Source organism: Echinops telfairi, unplaced genomic scaffold, assembly GCF_000313985.2.
Source record: "Echinops telfairi isolate 266 unplaced genomic scaffold, ASM31398v2 ScPeMD7_7410;HRSCAF=8448, whole genome shotgun sequence".
NCBI classification, from domain to species: Eukaryota; Metazoa; Chordata; class Mammalia; order Afrosoricida; family Tenrecidae; genus Echinops; species Echinops telfairi.
In genome coordinates, this window is record NW_022111310.1 from 5,024,754 (window position 1) to 5,037,356 (window position 12,603).

The 12,603-nt window shown below is 44.3% G+C and overlaps 1 pseudogene; it reads right to left on the reverse strand.

The window, feature by feature from the left end:
- Nucleotides 1-10,038: 10,038 nt before the first annotated feature.
- Nucleotides 10,039-10,139, reverse strand: LOC115871918 (annotated as a pseudogene).
- Nucleotides 10,140-12,603: the final 2,464 nt, after the last annotated feature.

Below are 12,603 nucleotides of genomic sequence, written 5' to 3' on the forward strand. Positions count from 1 at the left end.
CAGCAAGAGGAGCCAAGTAATGAAGTCCTGGGGAATACCAAAAGCCAGGGCATGGTACCCCATTAGACTTGACCAGAAAATGCCCCTAAAGGTCAACAAACAGACCTGGAACTGTTTTTTTAAATCACTTAATTGGGGGCTTGTATAACTCTTATCACCATCCATCCATCCATCGTGTCAAGCACATGTGTACATTTGTTGCCATCATCATTCTCAAAACATTTGCTTTCTACTTGAGCCCTTGGTATAAGCTCCTCATTTTTTCCTCTCCTCCCTGCTCCCTCCTCCCTCATGAACCCTTGATAATTTATAAATTACTAATATTTTGTCATATCTTACACTGTCCGACATCTCCCTTCACCCACTTTTCTGTTGTCTATCCCCCAGGGAGGAGGTTATATGTAGATCCTTGTAATTGGTTCCCGCTTTCCACCCCACCCTCCCAGTATTGCCACTCTCAGCACTGGTCCTGAAGGGATCATCTGTCCTGGATTCCCTGTGCTTCCAGTTCCTATCTGTACCAGTGTACATCCTCTGATCTAGCCATATTTGTAAGGTAGAATTGGGATCGTGATAGTAGAGGGGGAGTGGGGAATGAAGCGTTTAGGAGCTAGAGGAAACTTGTATGATTCCTCAATGCTATACTGCACCCTGACTGGCTCATCTCTTCTTGTGACCCTTCTATAAAGGGATGTCCAATTGTCTACAAGTGGGCTTTGTGTCTCCACGCTGCCGCACTCTCCCTCATTCACATTGATATGATTTTTTGTTCTGAGTCTTTGATACCTGATACCTGATCCCATCAACACCTCATGATCACACAGGCTAGTGTACTTCCTCCATGTGGACTTTGTTGCTTCTTAGCTAGAGGGTCACTTATTTGTCTTCAAGCCTTTAAGACCCGTAACACTATATATTTTGATAGCCAGCACCATCAGCTTTCTTCACCACATTTGCTATGCACCCATTTTGTCTTCAGCAATCATGTCGGAAAGGTGAGCATCACAGAATGCCAAGTTATTAGAACACAGTGTGCTTGCATTTAGGAAGTACTTGAGTAGAGGTCCAATGTCCATCTGCTACCTTTATACTTAACATATAAATATATGTACATAGATCTATTTTCCTATCATTATATATAAACATATTTACATATGTACATGGCTATATTTAGAGCTCTATAAATGCCCTTTGCCTCCTAGTTCTTTCCTCTATTTCCTTTTACTTTCCTCTTGTCCCACTATCATGTTTGGCCTTCATTTGGGTTTCAGTAATTCCTCTCAGTTACATTGACCTTGGTCAAGCCCTACCAGGCATACTACACCCTCCTTGCCATGGATTTTAAATCACTTTTTGTTCCCTTGTCCTGGGTTTGTTAACCCCACTTCCTTTCCCCATCTCCCCTTCCCCAACTGTTGGTGCCTTTGTTTTCTCCTAAGGACTGTTAATTCCGCCTATCTTATCTAGATAGACATGCAGAGATAATAATAAGCACAAAAACAAGGCACAGCAAAACAAAACAACAAAAGAAAACCAAACAATCAAACAACAACAACTCCCAAAAAAGCCAATAAACAGTTCCAGGTCTGTCTTTAACCTGGTGCTCCAAGATGTGAATGCAACATACCGGCATGGAGTAAGGAACCAGTGGAGAGGTCTGCATGGGAACCTCTGCCCCTCCCCCCAGAAGAATTTATTTCAGAGGACAGCACTGAAGCTATGCTTAGGGAGAGCAACATGTCTGATCAGAGCACATGGGAGCAAATGAAAAGCGAGGAAGAGAGAGTGGAGCACATCCTGGCCCACCAAGCTTTGACGATGATATTGCCGTTCAGAGCAGCCAATCCACAGAGAAGACCATGTGGCCGGCTCCACTATGAGACACAACATCCCTCACTGACCCATAGCCCTACAGGGGACAACACTGGAGACACAGTGTGGGAATTGCCCGACCTGATCCCACCACACCAAGGAAAAACACTAAGAGCATGCAACAGAACAGCAAGGGGAACAGAGCAATGAAGTCCCCAGGGAATACAAAAAATATACTTTGGGGCCAGGGCTTGGCATCCCATCAGATTTGATCAGAAAACACTCCTAAAGGCCAACAAACAGTCCTTAAACTAACTACAGGCTTTTCTTTTTTTTATTGTTGTTTTGTTTTTTTTCTGTCATTGGCTTTTTGTTGTTGTTGATGATGTTCTGTTTTCTTTTGTTGCTTTGTTTTGCTCTGTCTTGTTTTTGTGTATGTTATTATCTCCGCAGGTCTGTCTAAATAAGATAGGCCGGATGAACAGTCTGGGGGAGAAAACAACAGGACCGATGGTTCTGGGGGTGGGGTGGGGGGGGGACATGGAAGAGGGTGAGGTGGGGGGAAAGGAAGTGGTGTTAATAAGCCCAGGGACAAGGGAACAACAAGTGATCCAAATCAGTGGTGAGGAGGGTGTAGGAGGCCTGGTAGGGCATAATCAAGGGTAATGTAACTGAGAGGAATTACTGAAACCCAAATGAAGGCTGAGTATGATAGTGGGACAAGAGGAAAGTAAAAGGAAATAAAGGAAAGAACAAGGAGTCAAAGGGCATTTAGAGCTGTAAATAAAGACATGTGCATATGTAAATATATTTATATATGAGGATGGGGAGACAGATCCATGTGCATATATTTATGGGTTTAGTATTAAAGTAGCAGATGGACATTGGGCCTCCACTCAAGTACTCCCTCAATGCAAGAACACTTTGTTTTATTAAACTGTCATTCCATGATGCTCACCTTCCTGACACGATCGCTGAAGACAAAATGGGTGCATAGCAAATGTGGTGAAGAAAGCTGATGGTGCCTGGCTATCAAAAGACATAGCATTTGGGGTCTTAAAGACTTAAAAGTAAAAAAGCATCCATCTAGCTCAGAATAATACAACTTTTTTCTAATTCTTTAAAGCTTCCTCCCCACCACTATCATGATCCCAATTCTACCTTACAAATCTGGCTAGACCAGAGCATGTACACAGGTACAGATAAGAGCTGGAAACATAGGAAATCCAGGACAGATAAAACCCTCAGGACCAATAATGAAAGTAGTGATACCAGGAGGGTAAGGGTAAGGTGGGGGTAGAAAGGGGTAACTGAGCTCAATGATCTACATATAACTCCCTCCTTGGGGGATGGACAACAGAAAAGTGGGTGAAGGGAGACATTGGTCAGTTTAAGACATGACAAACAATTATAAATTATTAAGGGTTCATGAAGGAGGGAGGGGGAAAATGAGGAGCTGATACCAAGGGCTCACGCAGAAAGAAAATGCTCTGAAAATGATGATGTCAATAAATGTGCTTGACACAATGTATGGATGTATGTATTGTGAAAAGAGCTGTATCAGCCCCCAATAAAATGATTTTTAAAAAGTCTCTGCCCTCTGTTATAAACCAACAAACCAAACAAATCTTAAAACAAGCCCCCTCCCCATTAAAAAACTCCACTGCTGTCCAGTTGATTCTAACTCATAATGACCCAACAGGTCAGAGCAGAACTTCCCTATAGGGTTTTCAAGGCTTTACGTCTTTAAAGACTCACACTATCATAGCTTTCTTCCTCAGCGCTTCTTGTCGGTTTGAACTGTCAACCTTTTGGTTAGCAGCTGAACATTTTAGAATTGTACCATAAGACTCCTCCCTATTATAGGAGTCTGGAATAACCAGTATAAAATTGGGTGTGAAAAGATTGAGCATTTTGCTAATTGGTATGTCATAGGAACTTTCACATCCTCCACATTGTTGAATAATGAAGGAATCCTTTTAACATTCCACTTTAAGCAGATATGAGTTCTTCATGCCCAAGGGGCTTGCAAACAGGCTGATGCTGTTGCCTCAGTGGTGCTGCCAGGTAAGTGTTGGACTGCTAACTACCGGATCGGCAGTTCAAGCCCACCACTCTCAGAAGAAAGATGAGTTTGTTTCATTTTATAAAGATTAATAAAGCCATACAGGGTTGCTGTGAGACAGAATCAACTCACTGGCAGTGGTTTGGTGTTTGTAGTGTGTTGGGTATTTTTCAAACACCAGACCTGAACACTGCAGTGCAGAGGCCCCTGCTGTCATAACTTGTACAGTCTACTGGGGAAACCGAACAAAGTAATTGGAAATATATCAGATGGGAGATATGCTCTACAAAGCATTAAGACAGATGTCTTGGGGGGAATAACTTGATGGCCATTATATGTTGAATGGTCAAGGGAAATTTCAGTGAGGAGGTGGCATCTGAGCTGAGACTTAGAGATTGAGAAAGAAAATCAGGTGAAGCGCCTTCTAGGCAAAGTTAATAGAAGTGTCCTGATGCAAAACAGAGATTGGCCTATTCAAAGGAAGGCTTCTGCGAGGGGTCTAGGCAAGCCAGGGATGAGTGGTGGAGAGAGGGTTAGAGGAGCAAGCCAGGCTCTGAAGATCAGCAAAAGAAGTTGACTTGCTTTCTAAGGGCAATGGGAAATCATGGAGGCTTTGATACCATTAATGTGTGGTGGCCTAATTTGCATTTAAAAAGATCCCCCTGACTACAGGGTGAGGAATAGATTACTGCTGGAGGCTTTTGAGGTTTTTTGGGTGAGAGACACAGAGGCATGGGCTGTGGAGGAGGCAGTGGAGACAGAGACATGTAAATGCATTGCAAAGGTGTCCTGAAGGTAGAGTTAACAGAATTTGCTTATATACTGGAAGTATCGAATGAGGGAAAGAGGGATGCAAAGTGCATTTTTGGATGTTCAGCACGAGCACTGGGGGGTGGCATTGGTGTAGGGCAGTGAAATGGAGAAGCTGGGAATGAAGCAGGTGCTTTTTTGTGTGGAGGAAGCTAATGCGTGCAATGAGAGGGGGGCTGGCGATCAGGGCCTCCTGTTTGCATACGTTGAATGTGAAATACCTATTAGAACAAAATAGAACATGCCTAGGTCACTTTTGAAATTAGCAAATGGCACATTCTAGGCCAATAGCTATATTTGGATGGTTGAATGAATGGATGGGTATGGACAGATGGATGGATGGAAGAAAGTTGTTCATATTCTGTAGTCATTTTTTCCTCACTCTATTCAAGTGCTCCACACATGAGGCGCACAGAAAGAGCCAGATTAATGTAACAGCGAACACATTCAGGCAATAGGCTTAGGAAGTCTGTTTGTCTTAAGGGGCTTGCCACCTCCTCCCCGCAAATAGTAATCTAGATAGACAAGGGGTACCCTGAAAACTGGAATCTGTTTTTCAAAGCTATGTATGTTAGTCTGGGTTGACTAAAGAAACAAACTCTTAGACACTAATATATGTGTAAGAGAGAACTTTATATCCAAGAGTAATTGTACATTAAGAAAACATCCCAGCCCAGTGCAGATTAAATCCCTAAGTCTGATTTTACCCCATATGTCAATACTTGTTCATAAATTCCTCTTTAGACTCATGCAGCCATGTAATGGTACCGAATGCAGGAAGATCACAGGTCAGTGTGTGGAAAGTTTTGTGGATTCATTGGTAGTGGAAGTTCTCAGTGCTTGAGTGGGTCTCCACATGGCTCTTCCAACCCCAGAACTCTGGTCCCATCAGTGTAGCTCCATTTGGTTTGTCTACAGGAATGTCTCACAGAGAGTGAGTGTATCTGACCTTCAGTGAGCTCTTTATCTCTTTCTCATCTCTAAATGAGATCATCAAGCTGTGAGCTGATTGACAGGCTAGACTCCACCCCTTCGTAAGTTGACAGATTTTCTAACTGCCACACTATGTATTTAGTTTTTTTTGTGTGTGTGTGTGTTTTTTTTTTTACAAAGAAAACCTATCACCTTCAAGGAACTCTTTATTATAATTAATACATTTGTCAAATCTGCGATTCCATTCTTGGAAACATTTTTCAGACTCATCTGTTTGGATGGCTGACATCACCTCCCTCATTTTTTCTTCACCTCTTCTACGTCATCAAATTGCTGTCTTTTCTTTCCCCCTTCATTTGCGGAAACAAAAGTCGCATGGAGGGACGTCAGGTGAGTAAGCTGTGTGGGGCAAGAGAGACATGCTGTTTTGGGCCTCAACCTGATGCACTGAGATGGCTGCATGAGCAGGTACATTGTCATGGTGGCAAAACCAGTCTCCCGTCTGCCACAAATCAGGCCTTTTTTGTTGTACACTGTTATGCAATCTTTTCAGAACCTCTAAGTAGGAATCTTGATTAACAGTCTAACCTGGTGAGAAGAACTCCAAATGTACTATCCCCCTCACATGCAAGGCACAAGAAAACGGGGGCGTGTTTTGAAGTGTCACCTCAAGAGGAGGGAGAGGAGAGAGAGGCACTTCTGTGCTGGAATCCACTGGGGTCGCCAGGTGTCGGTCTCTTCTGACGTTGGTGTTTTTGGGGGGTTGATGATTTCAGCTCCTATGTGTGCACATTGCGGAGTGAAGGCTAATATCGGGCAACACTTCTACAATGTCATCTTGGGGTGAATTTACCAAGTATGCCTTACAAGGTGGAGACAAATGTTCTTAGAAATTCACTTTTTCTCCCTTCCCAAGCTATTCTTGGCCCATCCGCAGGCCTAGCAAATTGCCACTTTCTTTTTCTACCCCTCACCACTAGTGACCTAAACTTCACTGGTGAAAAAATGTCACTGCAATCCTAGAACTTTCTGCTAGGCAGTGTGTGCTACCCTTCCTCAGCCTCAACACATATGCAGGCCTAGTGCAGAGTGTTGGCTATGCTTATCTTGAACCTAAATTCCAGTATAGTATAGTATAATATAGTATAGTACAGTGTAGTATGGTGTAATATAGTATAGTACAGTGTAGTACGGTGGAATTGAGGTTCACATACTCCTTTCCTTGTCAGAATGGAGTTGAATGCTCACTCCGGTTGGTAAAATGGAGAGACGGGAGATGGAGAGCCCCCATGTGGAGTCAGGGAATGAGGCCTGGTGTGGGGAAGCACTGGGAATGGCAGGATGTCTGGAAGGGGGATTTCAACAGCCTGGGACAATCTCATCTCAAACGTGCAGGCATTAGAGCCCTGGGCGGATCCTAAACTCCAAGGTCATCAAACCCAAGCCTCTCTGTGCTGACCTTTGCATGCGTACTTCCTTGTCCGTGTCCAGGCAACACCCAGCTGAGGGGAGAGCATGACCGGGTTATGATTGGATATGAGAAATAGGCACAGTCCCAGCATTGGTCCATTCATAACCCGGAGGTGCAGACAGGTCAAGTACCCCACACCTGATAAAAGCCACTGGATATAGTTCATTCGGCAGCAACTCACTATAACCCACCTGCTGGGTCAGGTGCTTTCTCGGCCTTCAACTGGTCATTTAATGACCCAAGTGAACCGTAAGTCCATTTTTCAGTTCGAGAGGCCAGGCGTCCCTGGTCACATCAGAGCAGTTGCAATAAAATGGCTGTCTACTGTTAATAAGACTTATTCACTGAAAATTCTAAAAAGGCCAACAAATGTTGGATGCTTTGATTCTTTATCAATTTGATAGCAGAAACGAAAGTGCCCAAGTATTTGGAAAGGTAAACAAGTTTCAATGATAAGTGTTCTACCGACTGGCTTTTATTACTGGACCTTCACGGCCCAGAGAAGGTGGTATTTGAGTTGATGCTGAGGGATATTGGCAAGAGCAGAAGAGAGAAGAGCATTTCACATTAAATACACAGCATGACACAGACAAGAAAGCAGGGAAAAGCAAGTCATCTGAGGAGGCTAGCACCTGGGATTTGGGTAGCAAACACCGTGATGGGACATGACGGTGGAATGTACCTTGGCATCAGGTTTTAGAAGGTCTTGAATGCCGGCAAAGGAGCTGAATTTTCCTCATTAGACAGGCTGCTTTCTGAAGATGGAAGGAATTTGCCTCATCCATTGGGAAGAGAGTTTGTAGAATAATAATACTTATAGCATACAGAATTATTGATGGATAGAGTGCTAGCATTTTCACCTATCTTAAAAATATTTAATTCTATAGAACCAAATAGATCAAGCCCCATGTATGGCTGGTGAGATAGTTAACGTTTATTGTGCCAACATGGCCAACGGACACATGTGAGATTAATTGAAGGGCGGAGAGATAAATGGCTTGGGGAGCCTTGCCTCCCTTCTCTCTTGCTCTTGGATCATCAGACCAGTGTGTGGCTGTCTTGCTTGTTCTTTGCCTCCATTTGCAAGCTACACTACCTGTGGAACACCTAACCCATGGACGGTGTCGCTGTAATTTGAGGTTCCTTCAAATCCTGCTTCACCACACCATTGGAATTTACATCTCGTGAGCTGGGGACTGTCGGACCCTGTCATCTGGCTGACTGTTGGTGACCTGCCTTGCTGTTTGCCGCCTGTGCCCGGATAGCCCGAATTACTCTCCAGAGGACTACCCAAGCAGCCCTCAAGACTTGAAGGACCGCCAGTGTCTCACAACTGTCTCATGGGAGTAAGTTACATTGAGCTATTTATCCTTCTGCCCTTCAAACACTGCCCCACATGTGTTTATAGGCCAGGTTGGCACAATAAACTTTAACTATCTTAGCTGAGAATCCCTTTCATATAATGATTGTTCAAAAAAATCTCTGGAACTGACTCCCATTATTTGAGGGGTTCTCTATCACGAGGGAGGAACCCTGGTGGTAGGGCTAGGCAGCTCCCTGAGGGAGAAATAAGAAGCTGTCTGCTCCTGGACAGATGTATAGCTCGGTAAACATTCTGTGGGCTTGCCGTCAGTCAGAACTGACCCCATGGCAGTGGGTTTTTTGGCTTAGTTCCTAGAAAAGGGTAGAAATTTGTTCTGTATCATTTCCTGAGAAGGCATTGCCCACCCTCTCTATTTTTGGGTATTTGAATTGTTCTCATAGTTTTTGCTATTATAAACAACATCGCTATAAACAGTGTACATAATATTTTTCTACATATTAGACTATTTCCTTAGTGAAGATTTCTATCAGGAAACTTGGAGAGAAACGGAGTAAACACTGTTAAGGTGTTGATAGAATTTTTGCTTCACAAGAATCCCTGGTGGCTCAAATAGTTGGAAGTTACAGGCTACCCAGAGGTGTCTTGGAAGAAAGGTCTGGCAATCTATTTTGAAAACAGCGATTGAGAGTCCTGTGGACTCTGGTATCCTGACACACAGGGGTAGCGGTGTATCAGAAATGACATAATGAATCCTTTTCTTCCTTCCTTCCTTCCTTCCTTCCTTCCTTCCTTCCTTCCTTCCTTCCTTCCTTCTTCCCTTCTTCCTTCCTTTCCTTAATGAAAAGGTTTGTGTAAATTTATTCTCCATTCAGCAGTATCAGGATTTGTTCTCTATTGAGCAGTATAAGAATATGCCCATGTCACAGAAACTGCATGGACACCACCTTGAGGTTGGCAGTTCAAACCCCCTGCCCCCCCAGCTGCTCTTCTGGAAAAAGATGAGGTTTTCTGTCTCCCGTCATAAAGATGTGTAGTCTCTTTTTGGCTCACGGTGAATTAGAGTAGGTTTGCTGGCACTGAGATTCTTGGTTTTGTTTTTAAATGTAATTTGATGCTTGCAAAAAGGTAGCTAATCTAGCTCATGTTTCATGGAAAGCACTATTAGATGACTCCAGTTACCAGCTTGTGCTCTTGTGAAAGTCTTGTGACCGCAGGGGTACAAGCCCAGACAGTAGAGTCATGTGATTACCAGCCGAGAGAACCACTCTGAGGTCCGGATTCTTCCAAGGATGGTTTGGCTCTCCCCTACAGTGATGGTTCCCAGCGCTCAGGAACAAGATGATTGGTTGTTCGGCGGGGACATGTGGGGAACGTGTGGAATAGAGTCCCTTTAAGCCATCTCAATCAGGTGTAGCTGTCAGTGAAGACAACCCACGCAAAGGGAGATCTGCAAAGCAGGAAGGAAGGGCAGCAAACCGGGCACCGGCTACCGGCCATGCGGGCTAGTGCTTTATTAGAAGGCACGAAACCGAAACGCAGTCAGCGCGACCCAGCAGGCAGAGCAGAGCGTCCCGAGGGGTTTCCCAGGCTGCACATCTCCAGGGAGTTTTCTTTTTTTCTTTCAGTTGTGACTCCAGACAGGATCCAAAGAGGAGTTCTACCGGCCTCGTCTCTGGGCTTTATGGAGCCTCGCTTTACCCTTCTGTGTTGCGCCAGAGGGTTTCAGAACTGCTAACCTTTCGTTTCGCTGGCTGGTGCGTCACCACGGTGCCACCAGGGCTCTGGTGAGGAGAGAAATGGCCTAGACATGCGTGAGAGAGTCTGGCCCCAGGGCTACTCATGGCAGTGGAAAGGGTTGCCATGACAACAGAAAGGCAAAGTCAACCCAAGGAATCGCTAATACATATTGAGTGTAAATGTGTCTGACATTGAATAACGGGAGCTGGTTCCGTGGCGGATTCCAGCACTATTTTTGAACCTGGCGTAGGGGGGTGGGGGTGGGGGTGGGGAAGGGAAGGAATCTTTCAGCATTGATCACCTATAGGTTTTATGGTGAGGGGCAACTAACTTGCTCAGAAGTGTGCTTTGATTTAAAAGATAACCTTTATTATACAGATAGCACAGAAGCATTAAAGGATATTTTCGGTGGTGGGGGCGATGAATAGTTCACTATCCTCCCTGTCAATATAAACGCGTGCCTTTCCCTTCTTGGCTTGGCCTCATCCCACGGCAGTGTTCCGTTACTCTAGTCTCCCTGGGAGCCTGGCTGGTTTGCACTCCGCTTTCGTCATTCCACCTCACGTCTAAAGCAGTTTCCATTGAACGCAACCGTCATCATCACCGTCAATTAAAATTTCCACACGAGTTCATCAACTGCATTGGGTCAGTTGCTCAACCATCCACCTATTGGAGGGAATGTGTGCATTCATCTTAAATTTTGTCATAGGAATTGCAAAGGGATCAGGTAGAGTTCAGATTGATATTGCTGAAAAGCTAGTTCTTAGCATTACGTACAGTTAAGCTCGTGCTTCGGTCATGGTGCATTACAGTACACAGATAACTGCTAGCCGGAGGGCAGGAGGGGTCACTAATTCTTGATGATTTGGTAGTGCCTACAATTAATAGGATAAGGAAGAATGCTTTTTCTCATTATGTTCCATATTGCGTTACAATTCACATCTGTGCCCATACCCGGGGCTCTGCTGTAATCCCCAGTTTTTTTCTGCAAGACCATTTCTTACCCCAAATGAATCTGTCAATAATAATTATTATGGTAAAAGTAAAAAGCCCAGCTAACATTATTGAAACATTCTCTTATAGTCTGCAGGGAAGAAATGCCACTATCTATCACTGGATGACAACGGTCTGGCGCATTTGCTGTAAATCAGGTGTGTGCTGTAAATCTCCTGTATCGGAAGGCATTCTGTGTGGCCTCACCGTCTGGGTCATCCGTCTTGTTTGGTGTACATAACGGTGCGATTGGCTCAGAAGGGCTGCATCAGTGTTTCAGACGGTTAACAGAGTTGTTTGCTTCCGTGAAGATGCCTTCTGGGTGTAAGGAGGTCCTGCTAGCTCCCTGCATGGTTAGGAACTCAAAGGCCAGCTCCATAAGTCACCTTCCGAGCAAATGCTTGAACATGGAAAATTCAACGCGAGCTCACTGCCTTGAGGAAGGATTAATGGCCCACCCAAAGTGGGAGTAACTGCTATCAGACTAAAGGGTGTTAGTTTTTGTGTAACTGTCATTAAAAATGTATGATGAAGTATTACAGGTTAGCATTTTTGCAGCCCAATAAACTAATTGATTAGAAGGAGGGACAGGATTTGAGGGGGTTTGGGAATAGGCAGGCAGCTGTTGGGGGCATGGGTGATGACTGAGGCAGAGAAAGAAATGAGAAGAGGTCCCTGATCCCAACGTCCAGACCCTTAGGCAACTCTTCATATGCTCAGAACGACTAGGAAGCCATCGATCAGAGAACTGTGCTGGGGTTTCTTCCATGTAGAGAGATGCCCGTGGGACCACCTTGAAGAACCAGATGTTACATTTCTGCTACTTTGGTATTTCTGAGAAGCTCTTGGTTTCTTTTTCCTAAATCAGAAAAGGCCAATGAATAATTTAATTTAATTCATCCTGGGGATGAATATATTCTTAGTAGTTCTGCAAGGCAAAACTTGTGTCTCGAGGAAAGGGCAATCCGTTTCACATTTTGTGAGGAACAGAGAGCGTGCGGCAGGGGCACCAGCCACCTGAGAGGACAGGGCTGGTGGGAAGCAGGGTCAGAGCACCGGCTTTGACATGTTGGCTTCAACCGACACACACAAAGCCGTCGTGGAAATACATGCATACGAACCGCAGAATGAATGTTTTATGAAACAGTTCTTACTGTGCATAAGGCTGACATTTTTCATCAAACACATCACCACCCGAACAGCATCCATCATTTTGTCTAATCCAGTCCTCACAACACAGACACACACACTGAATTTGACTAAAACAAGTATGACTCTCTTGTGATAGTTGTATGAATTAGAGACCTCAGTTCAGTTTCTATGAGTGAGGTTTCTCAATCAGAAATCATCTATTACAGAATGAAGCATAAATTTCAAAGGGAATGGAGTAAACATAAGCAATGTGAGAGAAATTTAGAATTTCTAATCAGACTAGTAGGTGCTAGGGTTAATTCTTAG